The following is a 16239-nucleotide window of genomic DNA, read 5'->3' on the forward strand; positions in this document are numbered from 1 at the left end:
AACCCCAAGGGTCTCTGCCTACTTATATTTATGATGCCCCTCCTGCATTCCAGCAGTGTTGCATTTCCCTCTAAGCAACTCTCCTGAGCTGAATTTGTTAGGCAGCTAGCATCAGGCATGGGAAAGTCCATTTATGCATGCCCAGGAGAGCCAGCAAAGGACAAAGCTGGATTTTTCCGCCCGTGGGCGTAGATGGGCGTTACACCTGGAGCAGCCCACCTGGGCCAGGTGATTGCAATTCAGCCAATGGGAGCGACCTGGGGTTGTTCACCACGCCTCCCCAGGAACCCTTGAAAAGGCAGGGTCCGGAAGGCAGAGGGGTTGGTGTGGGGTGGTCTGGTCGTCTTTGTGGGAGGAGAGAGATACTTGCGTGACCTGGGGCGGTCTCTGCCAGGCCGCATGGTGAAAGGAATCCTATGGGTGCCGTGTAAAACCTGAAACTTCTTTTAACTCTCATTAAATTCACTTGGATCACGAGCCCGGCTTCGGAGTGAAATCTTTCTCGCATGGAGCCAAGGACCGAGGCTGAAATCTAGCCTGGAGAGAGAGACCTAACAAATTCTGCGGAGTCCCTCTGGTATGTGTCACTGTATCACCATCTTCCCCCTCGCCCTTTTCGAGTCCTATATTCTTATGATTTAGGTTAAATATATTAAACGACTAGACCTCTGGTGGACCAGGTTGGACTGGACAGGGTTCACTCATTTTGGATTATGGAGGTGACCAAGTCCAAGTGGGGTAGCTGGGTCTACTGCTGCTGCATACCTAGGTGGCCTAGAAGGGAAGGATAAAGCAGTATCCTACTCAGAGGGCAGGTTGATTTCTGAGTGGCTTAGGGTGCTGACCTGGGGCTAGTGTCATGGGACAGCTGGTAGATGACTCAATATATCCAGTAACTCAGTGGGGAGTTGCTTTGGGGTCCTGGGGCTTATTATGGTCCTTGTCTCATCTACAAACTCCTGTCTTTGTAAAACCAATGGTGCAATTTCTACTTGTATTATTATACTAAATACCTTGTGAATGGGCCGGGAGTGTGTTGTTTGCTAACAAAGGGGGGGGGGAGAAAAAAGTGAAAGCCAGGAATGGTCGTACTTTTCTATTGCTTTAAGATGGGGCTGTACAGAGCTGTATTTCAAGGACAAGGGATTTGTTCCTCTTAGTGAGATTGGAGTTGTCTCAACGTGTGTGGGTAGTTATATTCACTATTCATGCCCACTCCAGTCTGTCCTGATGAATTATGCCCACATTTTGGTATTCTGTGCTATCCCTGTTATCGTGAGGGTAGGGCTGAGAGAGGATCGGAAGAGAGCACCCTTAGCTTGGGCCGAGAACCAAGTCTATTTGTGCTCATATCTGCCCCAGGCTGGTCATGCACAGCTATGTCCCCACAAGTTATCCAGCCAGGCACCTTACTTAGCTCCAGAACCTGGAAAAATCAGTTGGGAGAGTTTGAGATCTGCACTCCTCCAGTTTGTGTTGAGGGCCAATGATAAAGGGGACATCAATCAGTAGTCATTACTTCTCTTTTAATAAATCTGTGACTATTTTGATGCTGAGAATCACACTGTCTGGATGTGCAGGGTATCCTTCTCTGTGGCCCCTTTGTGCTAGTAGCTGCCTCAATCCCTCTTCTGACACCAAAAGTGTCATAAAGGAAAAAAATGACACGTAAAGTAAAATGCTTTATTAAGACCAGAAAGTTTTTTTCCCCGACAAACAGGGAGGACAGAGCCAAGAGCCCTGACAATGTACACTGAAAATTTTATTATTTTGGGCTAGCCACCACAAACCAGTTGTAGTGGTACACTTGGGTATTTTCTGATTAAATAACATAAGCAAAGCTGTAGGTGGCAGGCCCTTAGCCACATTACAGAAACATTTTCTCTTGAAAAGGGGGTGTCAAATGAGATAAAATGTGACTGCAAATTACTTGGACTAAGTTTACAAAAGAGTTGTAATTATAAGTAGGGTTACTTTAAGTACCGAAACTGCATATTTAACAGTGTATGTAAAAAACTGTTCACATTTAATCATTACTTAACAACATCTGTTTCTAACCACAAAACTGAATTGAAATAAGCAAAACCCTATTTTCCTGTTAGGAACAACTTGTATATGTGTCAAATATTTTCCAAAAAATGACAAGTGGTACTTTTAATTTAATAAAAAGAGACTCACTTGGGATGAGAAACTAAAAGTAGACCTTAATCAGGAGTCTTTAGTCACATCTAAGCATTAGTTTTGAAATACTCTTTGTCAGCATTAAAATATATCTAAGTTAATATGTAATGTTTTTAACCTCTAAAGACAAAGATTGAATTTGTAAAGAAACGTATAATAATAAAAGGCAATAAAGATGGGGGGGGCAGGTATTCAAATTTCCTCAAGACCTACTCCATGGTACCCCCAACATAAGTTGGGAGTATGTGTATTCATCATTCATGTTATCCTATTTCTACTTTTCCAATCAGTCCTGACATCCAGGGCATCTGTTGGTGTTTCAGTGGAGAACTGATCAGGGGTATCAACTTCAGTGAATTTGAACCCATGACTTCTAGGTAATTTGAGAGAACCCAATAAAGAGAACCGTCCTAGACAACACTGTGCCTCAGTCTAAACTCGGAAAGGACGGTTCGGACGCAGAGGGTTATGGGAAATGTGCCCTGGCTCCCCGCGCATGCCTGATAATGGTCCGCCTGGGCCCCATGTGGGCTTGCGCAGTCGGCTTCACGCCCGCTTCCGGAAGGGGCTGATACTCCTCGGGGCTGGACGAAACACTGGTTGGCAGAGCCGAGGTGAAAGCACACTACAGGACTGACCACGAACTTGCCACGGACACCCACGGTGATGCCTGACCGTCAGCTCACTCCACGAAAATGAAGAAATTGAGAAGGACTACCTCATGGTGTTGTTCTGAGAATTAGGTAATTAGGCGGTTATCCAACCGCCAGGGACTCGTGCTAGCGCACATTGTTTCAGAGAGGTTGACATGACCATCTGTGAGTCTGAGGGCCAGCGATTTGTTCAAGGTCGCCCAGTTTGTGATAGAGCCAGAAACAAGACCACAGTACTGCTCACCCTCAAAGGTAAGCCACACAAAGGGAAGTACTCAAGGACCCTTCTGGGAAACCAGGTAAAATTTGTTTTAAAAAGGCAGTATTTGGAAGCATGGTTGTCTCCTATTTAACTTTCTGGGCTTTTAACCCTAGGGATAAACAATACTGCAAGGGACATGGGTAAAGAACATAGTTGAAATTTTCTACATTAATTTGAAGAAAATCACTCTAATTTGTCAACTTTTTTCCTGTGCATCAATCAATAGAAAGATTTTACATTCAGCAATGAAAGTCTGCAAGTTTCTGTCTCCCAATTCACTTCAGAGTCTAATTAGGACAGGGAGTACTGTCTTTTCAAATCAAATACCACAGCTCTTATTCATCTAGGGAGATTGTGCCTTAGCTGCTGTGCTCAGATTTTGGGAGGAGAAACTAGTTGCTGTATGACAACCATGATCTCATGATCCCAGGTCTCTTTCTGTCCTCACATCTGATTGACTCTTCCAGAAAATGAATACCTTTCAAGAGAGATTTTTGTTTGTTTCCCACTTTGTAATGGACTATGAAATGTATAGGGTCGATACATTAAATGGAGCTTTATGGCAAACACACTGTTTTACCTCGATGTTTACTGTTCGCTAGTGGAAAACATAACCACTTGTCTGTAATTGTCTCTTACTATGGTGGCTTGTGTGTTGCTCAGATGTTTGAAGTTATGCCACCAGTATTTCAATTACCAGCAGTGTGGCTCATTTTGGACAAATTTCAACAGAGCTTACAGACTAGGAAGAAGGAAGAGGTAGTTTACTTCTGAGAAATTATCTACTGAGAACCTCAGGAATAATAGAGGAAGATTGTCTGATATGTTGCCAGAAGATGAGCTCCTCAGGTTAGAAGGCACTCAAAGTATGATGGCCTCATATCCACCCACCTACTGCCTTCAAGTTAATTCTGACTCATAGCAACCCTCAACCTTAATGGGCTGGAGGGAGAAAAGCTTTCAGGATCTTCTGCTGAAGTGGCATGACTCAAAATGAGAATAATCAACTGTAGCTATCCATTACTAATGGGAATATAGAAATGTCTGAAGTACAAACCTAGGTAAATGGAAATTTATCAAGAATGAAATAAAATATCTAAACATTGATTTCCTAGGCATTAGTGAACTGACATGGAGTCATATTGACCATTTGCCTGGAATGATAAATTTGTAAAGGAAAGCTGTGAGAGTCATCATTAACAAGAACATTTTAGGGAGAAAAGTAATAAGTAAAATGTACTAGTATATAATTATTTTAAGCAATATTCTAAAATTTGCAAAAAGAATATAGCTATTTCTAGAAATTGGCCTCACTTGTGAAATATTCAGATATTTGATAATATAACTTGTTTCATTTAAAAATCAAGCAAACCCCACAAACACGATACAATCTTTGTACAAAATAATATACTAGTTGCATGGCATCTTTGCCGGTTCATTTTGCTCCTGAAGTCCATTTATTGTAGTACTCACTTTCTCATGCATCCACAGACAAGAAATCAGTCCTTTTGAGTGGCAGAAGTGATGCCCAACAAAATATAGCTGTAACACTGATGTCAGTAAACTAGATGTCAACCAAATTTAGACAAGTAGATATTTTACCCTCCTTAGAAAGTTGAGGATTGAACTCAACTAGTGAACTCACGTCAATTCACTAATGTCTAGGATATAAAGAAGACTAGATTGAAGTCTTCTTACCTTGGACCAGAGTCTAATGAAAGCCTGTTAAGGGACAGCCTGTGCATGTTTCTATGAGGATTAGAATTCCTTTGTTCGCAAGTAATAAGATAAAAGACGCAAATACAGAAACATTTCCTCTGCTAAGTGGAGCTGGTGCTATTCCTTCTGCACTGCCAATCCGATAAGTAGTTCCATAGCTACTCAGAAGAGGCTTCAGTGGGTGGCTGCTCACTCGGGCTCCTGAGAATGGAGGTAATAGCTCAGCATGTGAGCTCTGTAGGAGTTCTCTGTGGAGATGGCTGAGGGTGTCTCCGAGGCAGATTTCTCTGGAGGTCTCTTTGGAGATCTCTATCAGAGGTTTCTCTTGGAGATTTCTGTGTGGTGCCTATGACTCTTCCCCGTAGGAGGTCTATGTTTGAGAGGTCCCAGTGGGAGATTGCTGTATGGTGACTGTCAGGGGTCTGTGGTGAAAGTTTCTATATAAGGCTTTCTGTGAGGTCTGTATGGGAGTCACCTGGTGACGTCCCTGATTGCTTGCTAAGGGAAGTCTCTGTTGGAGATCTTTGAGGTTTCTTTTAGTCTCTGTGTGAGTTCCCTGAGAGATGTTCAGATCTGTGTGTGATAATTCTTTGGAAGGTCTCTTTGTGGGGCATCTCCTGGTGACAGATTTCTATATGGGGTTTCTCTATGAGGTAACTCTAAAACAGTCCTCTGTAGGAGGACTGTTTGTGAGAAGTTTCAGTTGGAGATGTGTCTGAGATGAGAATTCTGTGTGGGGGGTCTTTTGATTCTCAGTTGGGTTTCTGTGGTAGGTCTCTCGGAGAGGTTTCTTGTCTGCCATTGTGAGGTCCCTATGGATTCTCTCTCTGTGGACATCTTTCTGTCAAGTCTCTGTGTAGAGCTCGTTATTCTGGTCTTCCAGAACCTTATAAGGACATTTGGAGACAAGAGAACGAGAAGGGAGATGCTACTTTCAGTCACCCCATCTGTGTGCTACTGTTGAGATTACATTGGAAGTGCTTGTTAAATGAGATTCATTGTGATTTCCTTCCTGCTTCATATAAAAGGAGTCATCTCACAGGAAAGTAGGGGTTTCTCACTGCCAGCAAGAGCCAGGAGTGAAGCTTGTCCTCTGCACTCCGAGGTCTCTATGCAATGAACCTTCTTGGTCTGGGAGATGGCATTGATGCCACAGGACTGACAGTGAAGCAGTAGCTCTGATAAGAATGTCTGTCCATCTGGGGGGAACCCTCATTGTCAATAGAATTTCTTTGGGTGGTGGGTGGGTGTTTGGTTTTTGTTTATTAATAAATGCATAGAGTGCTTATAATTCTTCAGGTATTTTAATAAGCATTTTTATAGCAACATGTTAACATCCCCATTTTACAGACAAACTGAGGTACTCTACCCCCAAAAAGAAAAACGAATCCATTCTAATCAAGTAAATTCCAACCCATATGACCCAATAGAGGACAGAATAGAATGGCCCCATAAGGTTTCTATGGCTGGAAGCCTTTATCTTTGTTTAAAGTTTTATTAGCACTTCATCCACATACCATACAATGCAATGATTTAGTCATATCAAGAAGAGTTTTACACTCCTTCCAACAGAAGTGTGTGAACCCAAAGCCCCACTTCACCCCTTTTGCCAGCAGGAAGCAGCTAGAGATGTCATTGCCCAGGACCCCAAAGATTTGGGTCCATACCTCTTCAGGGTAGGGACTGAGTTGTCAATGGTATATGCTCAGAGTTTTGAGCTTCTGGCTAGGAAGGAGTGGTAAACTTATGTGGGGGTTATACCTGGATTGGCCCATTTGGGCCAGGAGATTCAGTTTATCGCTTGAGCTGAGACTGTTGGGCCCTGTCATCTGGCTGACTGTTGGTGACCTGCCTTGGTGTTTGCTGCCTGTGGCCGGGTTGCCTGAATTGCTGAACAGAGGACTTAGTTGTCTGCTTCCTTGACTTGCACCCAGCGGCCCTCAAGACTTGAAGGACTGGCAGTGTATTAGCTGTTTCACAGAATTAAGTTGCTCTGAGCCATTTGTACTGCTCTATAGAATAATTAGCAGTTTATTTCTTATGTTGTATATATAAATATATATATAATAAATTTCCTAGTTTTGTTTCCCTAGAGAACCCTGTCTAACATAACCCCCCTAAGCAACAACTCTTTCTCCTAATTGTGATGATGTATATACAACTCTTTTTTTTTAAATGACATAGCTATGGAAGTTTATGACATGTGAATTTGATATCAAGAAAAGTACTAAAAAAAGAAAAAGAAACCAAAGTTGAACAGTTGTTATCATGGATAATGGAGGAAGGCTTTTGCTTAGAGGGCATTGAGTTTATGTTAATGCTGTTGGAATAATAACTGGATTATGCATGTAGAAGTTGATGAATGGGAGAATGATTCATATTTCTGAATTTGAATCTCTCAGCTGCAACCACCACTGCCCAAAGGAAGAAATTTACAGTGTCATCATTAAAACATCTTTATAAAGTGCTGTCCCAGTAAAAATATTGGATGCGCTTAACATAGTAGAAGAATGGTTACCATTCCCAAGATGTTATAAAATGTTGCAGAGTACCAACATTTTAAAACAGTCATTTAAAATGTTTTAAAAATACAAATATAAAAATATCAGAGAACCCTGCTTATAACAATGCAACTTTCAAATGTTTTAAAATCGGCTGTCATTAGGTTGCTCACCTTTGGGGATTTTGTGGTGGGAGTTGGCTATCAGTTTGTTGTCTGATAGCTTCCTTTGAAGCATGAATTCCCACTCCTTCACCACATTTCCATCTTCCAAAATTGTGTTGACTTCTTTTGTGGCATTGGAGCCATGGTGGTGGTGTCGTGGTTAAACGTCTACATTCAAGGTCAGTAGTTGGAAACCACCAGATGCCCCAAGAGAGATCAATGAGGTTTTCTACTCCCAGATAGAGTTAGAGTCTTGGAAAACAACAAGGGCAATTCTACCCAGTCCTATAAGGTTGCTGGAGTCAGAATTGACTCAATGACAGTAAGTTTTGGGGGGGATTTTTTGGGTATTTTTTCTGCTGCATTCTCTCCTGTTCTTATCCTCAAAGGCCTATTTTTTAAAAACATTTTATTGTGAACTTGGTGAAAGTATACATAACAAATCATCTGTTTTACATTAAACAATTCATACACATTCTTTCATCTTATTCATTGCAGTCCCCTCAATGTGCAATCATTTATTCAACATCTTGCTTGTGTTTCCTAGTTCCATTTCTCCTTTCCTACGCCTTTTAAACTTTGTATTTTTCTAACTTTTGTGAACTCTATTCTCAAGAGTTTACATTTTAACAGGCTGTATATCACTATCATCATTTTCAGAACATTTTCATTACCTCAAGGAGAAACCCATACCCTTTAGCTATCACTTCTCTTACCTCCCTCTTCCTCAAGTCCTCAGCAGCTATGCACAACTCTCTATTTCTTGAGATTTCTGTTCTGTAATTTCATGAAAATGGATTTCTAAGAGGGTAAGACAGACTATATTGCTACAAAACCATAGAACACGTTCTTAAGCATAACTATCATGTGAAGCCATTGCTTCTAAAGCACATATTATACATCAACATTTATTCCCCAAACACTTCTGATTGCAGGGTTCCCCTTTCTCTAAAGCTTCCCTGAGTGATTTTCTGCAAAAATGACTTTAAAATATCATTTTATTAGGGGCTCATACAACTCATCACAATCCATACGTACCTCAATTGTGTAAAGCACATTTGTACATTCATTGTCCTCATCATTCTCAAAACATTTGCTCTCTACTTAAGCCCCTGGCATCAGTTCCTCATTTTCCCCACTCCCCCGTCCCTCATGAACCCTTGATAATTTATGAATTATTATTTTGTCATATCTTGCCCTGTCCCATGTTTCCCTTCATCCACTTTTCTGTTGTCCATTCCCCAAGGAGGAGGTCACATGTAGATCCCTGTAGTCGATTCCCCCTTTCCAACCCATTCTTCCTCTACCCTCCCCGTATCGCCACTCACACCAAGTCCTGAAGGGATCATCCATCCTGAATTCCCTGTTTCCAGTTCCTATCTGTACCAGTATACATCCTCTAGTCTAGCCAGACTTGCCAGGTAGAATTGGGATCATGATGGGGTGGGGGAAGAAGGGGTGAAGGAATCATTTAGGAACTAGAAGAAAGTTGTATGCTTCATTGTTGCTACATCGCACGCTGACAGGCTCGTCTCTTCCCGCGACCCTTCTGTAAGGGGATGTCCAGTTGCCTACAGATGGGCTTTGGGTCCCCACTCGCACATCCCCTCATTCACAATGATATATTTTGTCCTTTGATGCCTGATACCTCATCCTTTCAACACCTCGTGATCACACAGGCTAGCATGCTTCTTCCCTGGGGGCTTTGTTGCTTCTGAGCTAGATGGCTAATTGTTTACCTTCAAGCCTTTAAGACCCCAGACGCTGTATCTTTTGATAGCCGGGCACCATCAGCTTTCTTTGCCACATTTGCTTATGCACCCATTTGTCTTCAGCGATCTTATCATGGAGGTGAGCACACAATGATATGACTATTTGTTCTTTGATGCCTGATACCTGATCCCTTTGACACCTCGTGATCACACAGGCTGGTGTGCTTCTTCCATGTGGGCTTTCTTGCTTCTGAGCTAGATTGCCGCTTGTTTACCTTCAAGCCTTTAAGACCCCAGACTTCAGGCACCATCAGCTTTCTTCACCACATTTTCTTATTCACCCGCTTTGTCTTCAGCAGTTGTGTCTGGAAGGTGAGCGTCATAGAATGCCAATTTAATAGAAGAGAGTATTCTTGCATTGAGGGAGTACTTGATTGGAGTCCCAATGTCCATCTGCTACCTTAATACTAAACCTATAAATATATGCACATAGATCTACTTCCCATTCTCATTTATAAGTATATTTGCATATGTACATGTATTTATCTGGGCCTCTATAAATGCTCTTTTCCTCCTAGCTCTTTCCTCTATTTCCTTTGACTTTCCTCCTGTCCCACTATCATGCTCAGTTCCCACGAGGGTTTCAGCAATTCCTCTTGGTTACATTACCCTTGATCATGCCCTACCAGGCCTCCCACATCCTCTTCACCACCGCTTTGGATCATTTGTTGTTCCCTTGTCCCTGGGTTTGTTAACACCACTACCTTTCCCCCCACCTTCCTCTCTCCCATATCCCCCCAGAACTGTCAGTCCAGTTGTTTTCACCTCCAGATTGTTCATCCAGCCTATCTTAATAAGACAGACCTGCGGAGATAATAACATGCACAAAAACAAGACAGAGCAAAACCAAGCAACAATATACAACAAAACAATGACAAAACAAAACACAACAGAACAATAAAGAAAAGCTTGTAGTTAGTTCAAGGATTGTTTGTTGGCCTTTAGGAGTATTTTCCAGTCCAGTCTGTTGGGGCACTACGCCTTGGCCCCAGAGTCCACCTTCAGCATTTTCCGGGGACCTCGCCACTCCATTCCCTTGATGTTCTGTTACACCCCCCTAGCCCCTCGCCTTGGTGTGGTGGGATCAGATCAGGTGCAATTCCCACACTGTGTGTCCAGTGCTGTCCCCTGTAGGGCTATGTTTCAGTGAGGGGCATCATGTCTCACAGTGGGGCCGGCCATGTCTAAAATGACTCTTTTGACTCCTGTAAAGATTTACAGTCTTGGAAAACCAAGGGGAAATTCTACCCTGTCGAATAGGGTCACTCTGACTTGACTCTCCTCGGTGACAGTGAGTTGTTGGACCACTAACCTCACACGGAGCCAGGCTGCCTACTTGCATGCGGTGACACACAATGGCCACAAGGGGTAAGCAGTGTGCCAGTTCTGCCCAAGGCAAGCCTACTGGGGCCACTGTGGGAGTGAGGGCAGTCTTTGAGGAGCTGTGGCTGGCAGACATCACTCACACCAGACCATGGTGAAGGGTGGACACTGAGGAGCACAATAGAGTGAGTGACCGTGATCTGTTAGGGTGGTGGGCTCACTGAACTCTTACCTGTTCCCACATTTGCCCACAATGGCAATAAGGTGCTGGTCCACAGGTTGGGGGGTAAAGTGGGGGTGTCAAACTTGTGCTGCAACAGAGATGAGCCAGCACAATGCACATCTAATCTTTTTCCTCTACTGTGGGAGTGTGAAGGCTGTACATCCTGGCTCAGCTGAGGAGGGCGAGGCTTGCTCTTGATCCTAGGTCTGTGAGTGAACATGGTGAGCAGATTCCTATCGGCAAAATTTGGACATGGAGCCTAGGCCAGAGATAAACCTCACTGCTTAAGTCACGGAGTTAAGGGCCATTGGTTGTTACTGTTGCATAGGTTTGCCTTACTTGATTAGATCACCTGATCGCTGATGGAACCTTGTTCTATCTCCTGCATAGTGATGCCAGTTACACTGAGCTGGTTATGAACCCAGAAGGGGCTCTTGATGATGCTCTGACAGCTTGGGCCTTGCCACAGATGGCTGGTCCAAGTTGTGGCAGTCATGTCGACTTTGTGAGTAAGAGACAGCAGCATGGCCGGATGTTCTTCCATCTCCATGAGCTTTGGGGATTCAGTCCGTTATTGGGGCTATGATGGCTTTCCTTCGTTTGGTTGACCTACTTTAGAAACCATGATGTCTTTTTCTACTGGTGGGTCTTCCCTGGTGATATGTTCAACATAAGTAAGCTGGAGCCCCATCATTCTCACTTCCAAGTGGCGTTCTTATTCCATTGCTTGAAGATTGATTCATGTGTTCTTCTGGCAGTCCACAATATATTCAGTGTTTTTTCATCAATACCACAGTCCCATTGCATATATCCGTCATCACTCTTCCTTATTCTGTGTCCAGCTCTCACACATGCACAGAAGGAAAGACCATGGGTTGGGTCAAGTGCCTCTTAGTTATCAAAGTGTCACCTTTATTTTTTTAAACTTCAAAAAGTTTCTTGGGCATCAGATTTGATCAATATCCTGGATCATTTAATTTCTTGAACTTAGCTGTGACTGGGTACCACTGCTCCATAGGCCACAGTGGGAAGCAATGCAGCACAAGGTGCTTGGGATGCCCAGGGGCATCCCTTCCTCCCACTGAACCCCACCTCACCTGACTTGCCTGCTTGCTGGGCTCCGGCCACACAGAAGGGATGTTAAGTCCAAGGTGCTGTGTAGCACTGATGAAATATATAGCTGTCCTCTAGTTCTTTAATATTTCCTCCCCTCGCTATTATGGTTCCTGTTTTACCTCATTATTCTTGTGAGACATGAGTATGTTCATTTGTACAATTGGGATCCTTTGATGAATGAAAGCCAAGTTAGATAACCCTTTAGAAACAGTAACGGAATCAATGGTTCCTTGAATATATGGGAAGAAAGGACAGGGGTGGGGGGTAGGTAAGGAGTAGCTGACAGTAGTGATGACAGTATAATACCACTTTAGGGGAACGAATAACAGTACTGTAGGTAAACAAATATATGGGAAGGTGTAAGACATGGAAAACAACAATTATATTAATATATAACATAACAATAAGGGTTTCTGGGTGATAGGCAGGGGTGGGAGGGGATAAAAGGGAGCTGATGTCAAGGAATTCACAAAGAAAGAAAACTTTTTGAAACGGATGGTGGCAGCAATGGTACAATTATGCTGGTTCTTTTTTGTTGTTGTTGTTGCTCTAATTGAATTATGAATAGTCACAACATCTGTAAGAGCTCCCAGTTGAATGATTAATTAAAACAAGAAACCTGACTCACGATTTCAAACCCAGAGGCCTAGTTTTCGCCAAGATCAAAGGATAACTTCGTTGGCCAGCTCCAGTAGGTGAAGTTCATGATGGAAGTGTAAAGCCACCTGCAAAGAAACCACCCATTTTCTTTTTTGGAACTCATGAGAATGCTTTTTTAGGACCAAAAGATGTATTTCCTTACTCTGAAAATAAGGAAAAATATGGCAAGTCAAACAAATGAAAAGATTTTAATGAAGGTTTCTAGGAAAAAGATAACCCCAAAGTGAAAATTTTCAAGTCACTGGGCCACAAGAAGCAATCTAATTTGTCCTCTAATGTTGAAGCTGAAGAAAAGGAATCTAGTGTTTAATTTTGGGGTAGGAGGCAAAAGCCAGGAATGATTTTGTGACTAAAGCAATTGATATAACTATTCTGAAAGCTGCCAGAAGAGGGAGAAAGATAACGGCAGAAAAACAAGTAGAAACTGAGGAGACTGGAGGAGGGATAACAGCAGTCGAGTCCCATTCATCTAAAAGAGGATGGCTTGCAGCTACAGAAGGTAACTTCTAAAACCAAGAAGCAGAGCCAAAATGGTAAAACAGCTTTGCCCTTCAGAGAGTGAAGTGGGAACTGAAGAGAAAAGTAAGAAAAAAAGTGCAAGAGGAAAAACAACTTAAAAAGCACCTGATATCTGTATTATCTCCTGTGTTAGGCTGGTTGACTGAAGAAACAAAGTCCAGAGACACTCATATATGTGTAAGAGAGAGCTTTATATCAAGAAGTAATTGTATATCGAGCAAACATCCCAGCCTAGTCCAGATCAAATTCATAAGTCCAGTACTAGCCCAGAAGTCCCTCTTCAGACTCACGCAGCCACAGCAATGATGCAGAATGTAGGGAGATCACAGGCTGGTGGGAGCAAAGTCTGGTGGATCCAATGTTGGTGGCTGCATTGCTGGGCTCACTCAGTTCTCAGTGTGGCTCTACATGGCTTTTCAGCAGAAGGTGATGCAGAGAGAGAGAGAGAGAGAGAAAGAAAGAGAGAGAGCAGTTTCTAAAGAGCCATTTGTCTCATGGCACCTACCAATGAGGTCATCAAGCTGCGACCTGATTAACAGGCTACACTCCACCCATATCTTCTTATTTTTTGTGCCATGTCACACACAGAAAAACTGTCACAGTCAGTAAATAAAGTGATTAGGGGGAAAAAAGAGAGATCAAATGACATCTTGCATGGGACGAATCTGCTGCACAGGACCTCTTTAAGGTGTTGAAAAGCAAAGATGTTACTCTGAGGACTAAGGTACGCCTGGCCCAAGTCATGGTATTTTCAATTGCCTCATTTGCATGTGGAATTTGGACATTGAATAAAAGTTGGATAACAGACATGTGGGTAAAAAAAAAACAAAACAACAACAACTCTGCCCCCACCAAAAAAAAACTGAAAAAGAAGAAAGAGGGCCAAAAGTAGGAAAAACAAGAAAAGAGCCAGACTAACAAGAAGGGGAGAATGAAGTAGAATCAAAGTGGAAAAAATCACCCACCAGTAGCAGGAGCTGCTCTGTTTCTGAAGAAGGGATGGTCACCTAGGTGAAAAGAGCAAGGTGGGCAGAGCGTTCCCACTGTTCCTCGGAGGAACGTGCTGAACTGGCAGCACCAGATGGGAGCAACAGAGAGGGAACGTAAGCCAGGGGAGCAAACGGAGATGAGCAACAGAATAAAGAGGAAGGAAAGAAGCCCAAAGTTAAGAGAGTGGAGAAGAAGCAAAGAAACCTCAGGGGATTCTCGGCTTCAAAGGATACCCACTGAAATTAAAATTTTGCTCCGAATTAATCATCTTGACGTGAACAGATGTATTGAGGCCCTGGGTGAATTTGCTTGACTTTAGGTCACGATGCAACAGAACCACACAGAGATGATTCCGCCACTGGAAAACAAAGTCCACAACATTGTACAGCAAGTTTAAGACTATGTGTCTGGTGGCTGAGGGAGTCTGTGATCACCCAAGTGCTGAATACATCTCTAGCTGAACAAAACCAGCACGAGGAAGTGAATAAAATCAAGGATCAAGGAAAGAAAATACCAAGCAGAAAGCCAGAAAAGAGCAAACAGTTTGATGACTGTCAATGGGCATCGGAGGCACAGCCACAGCCCCATGGCGATAGCCGTGAAGAAGCAGAGACCACGAGGCGAGGCAGCACTAAGGAAAGAACTTCTAGCGGAGACAGACGTGGAGCTCTCTCTCAAAGAGTGCACACACGATGACCAAGCTGAAGCCCTTGGAGCACAGGACACTCAAGATGTTTGTAATGATTTTTAATGGGAAATATTTAGACAGTTGAGAAGGAAAGATGAACATTTTTGTAACCATAAGGTTTGATGTTGAAAACTTATTTAAGGGGAATGAATCTCATTGTCTTTGTTTAAGATCAAAACGTCATTGCTGATTATACTCGTGCAGTATGAACAGCTACAGTAAACAGTAAAAGTGAGGGTGGGAGGGGGAATCCACTTGGAGAATGTTAAGCTGCTTTTCCGGACATTATGGTTGTAGCATGTTCTCACTGAAATGTGTAAGTTAATGTGTAATTGAGAGTAGAGTTACTTCTGTAAAAGCCATATTTGTATTATCTTCCCCCTCCTCCCCTCCCCCCAAATACCGTGGGTTTTGTGCATCACTTATGCACACATTGGACTTCCCAAGTTGTCTAATAACTCTTTGTGAGTTCTGGAGAAGTTGAGCATTTTTATGGTAGCTAAGATGTTGCTTCAATGTAAGTACTTACCACCTCCTTTAATCGAGAGTTCATTTTAATCTTCATCTACATTGGGCTACACTAACCTACTTCTTTGTCACAAGGTGTGGTCTGTATACCTTTTTGTAGGATAACTTGATTCTCAATTATGGTGGAACTGACAATTTTGTAAGGTACAAAACTTATGGTAATCTTTGAAGATCATTTAGCTTTGTGGCTGGGAATTCACTGAAATCACAGGACTTCCCCTGCAGAGAGCAGAGTGGGTATATATTGGAATGAATGACTGGCATTAAAAACCTCCTTGAAATTAACCATGGAAGGAAGAAAGCTGATGGTGCCCGGCTATCAAAAGATACAGTGTCTGGGGTCTTAAAGGCTTGAAGGTAAACAAGTAGCCATCTAGCAACAAAGCCCCCATGGAAGAAGCATGCCAACCTGTGTGATCACAAGGTGTTGAAGGGATGAGGTATCAGGCATCAAAGAACAAAAAAATCATATCATTGTGAATGAGGGGGTATGCTGAGTGGGGACCCAAAGCCCATCTGTAGACAACTGGACATGCCCTTATGGAAGGGTCACGGGGAAGAGACGAGCCAGTCAGGGTGCAGTGTAGCAAGGATGAAACATACAACTTTTCTCTAGTTCCTAAATGCTTCCTCCCTACCCACTATCATGATTCCCAATTCTACCTTACAAATCTGGCTAGACCAGAGGATGTACACTGGTACAGATAGGAAGTGGAAACAGGGAATCCAGGACGGATGATCTCTTCAAGAACAGTGGTGAGAGTGGCAATTCTGGAAGGGTGGAAGAAGGTTGGCGTAGAGAGGGGAAACCGATTATAAGGATCTACATATAACCTCCTCACTGGGGGGCAGACAACAGAAAAGTGGCTGATGGGAGACGTAGGACAGTGTAAGATATGACAAAATAATAATTTATAAATTATCAAGGCTTTATGAGGAG

General features: G+C 42.9%; 2 pseudogenes; both read left to right on the forward strand.

Annotated features, from left to right (window-relative positions):
• LOC142457140 (PC4 and SFRS1-interacting protein pseudogene) overlaps window positions 1-13191 on the forward strand; it is a 66919-nt pseudogene extending 53728 nt beyond the window's left edge.
• A 310-nt stretch (window positions 13192-13501) lies between these two features.
• LOC142457141 (PC4 and SFRS1-interacting protein pseudogene) lies at window positions 13502-14834 on the forward strand (annotated as a pseudogene).
• The last annotated feature ends 1405 nt before the right edge of the window (window positions 14835-16239 follow it).

The sequence above is a fragment of the Tenrec ecaudatus genome, chromosome 9 (assembly GCF_050624435.1).
Source record: "Tenrec ecaudatus isolate mTenEca1 chromosome 9, mTenEca1.hap1, whole genome shotgun sequence".
NCBI lineage: Eukaryota > Metazoa > Chordata > Mammalia > Afrosoricida > Tenrecidae > Tenrec > Tenrec ecaudatus.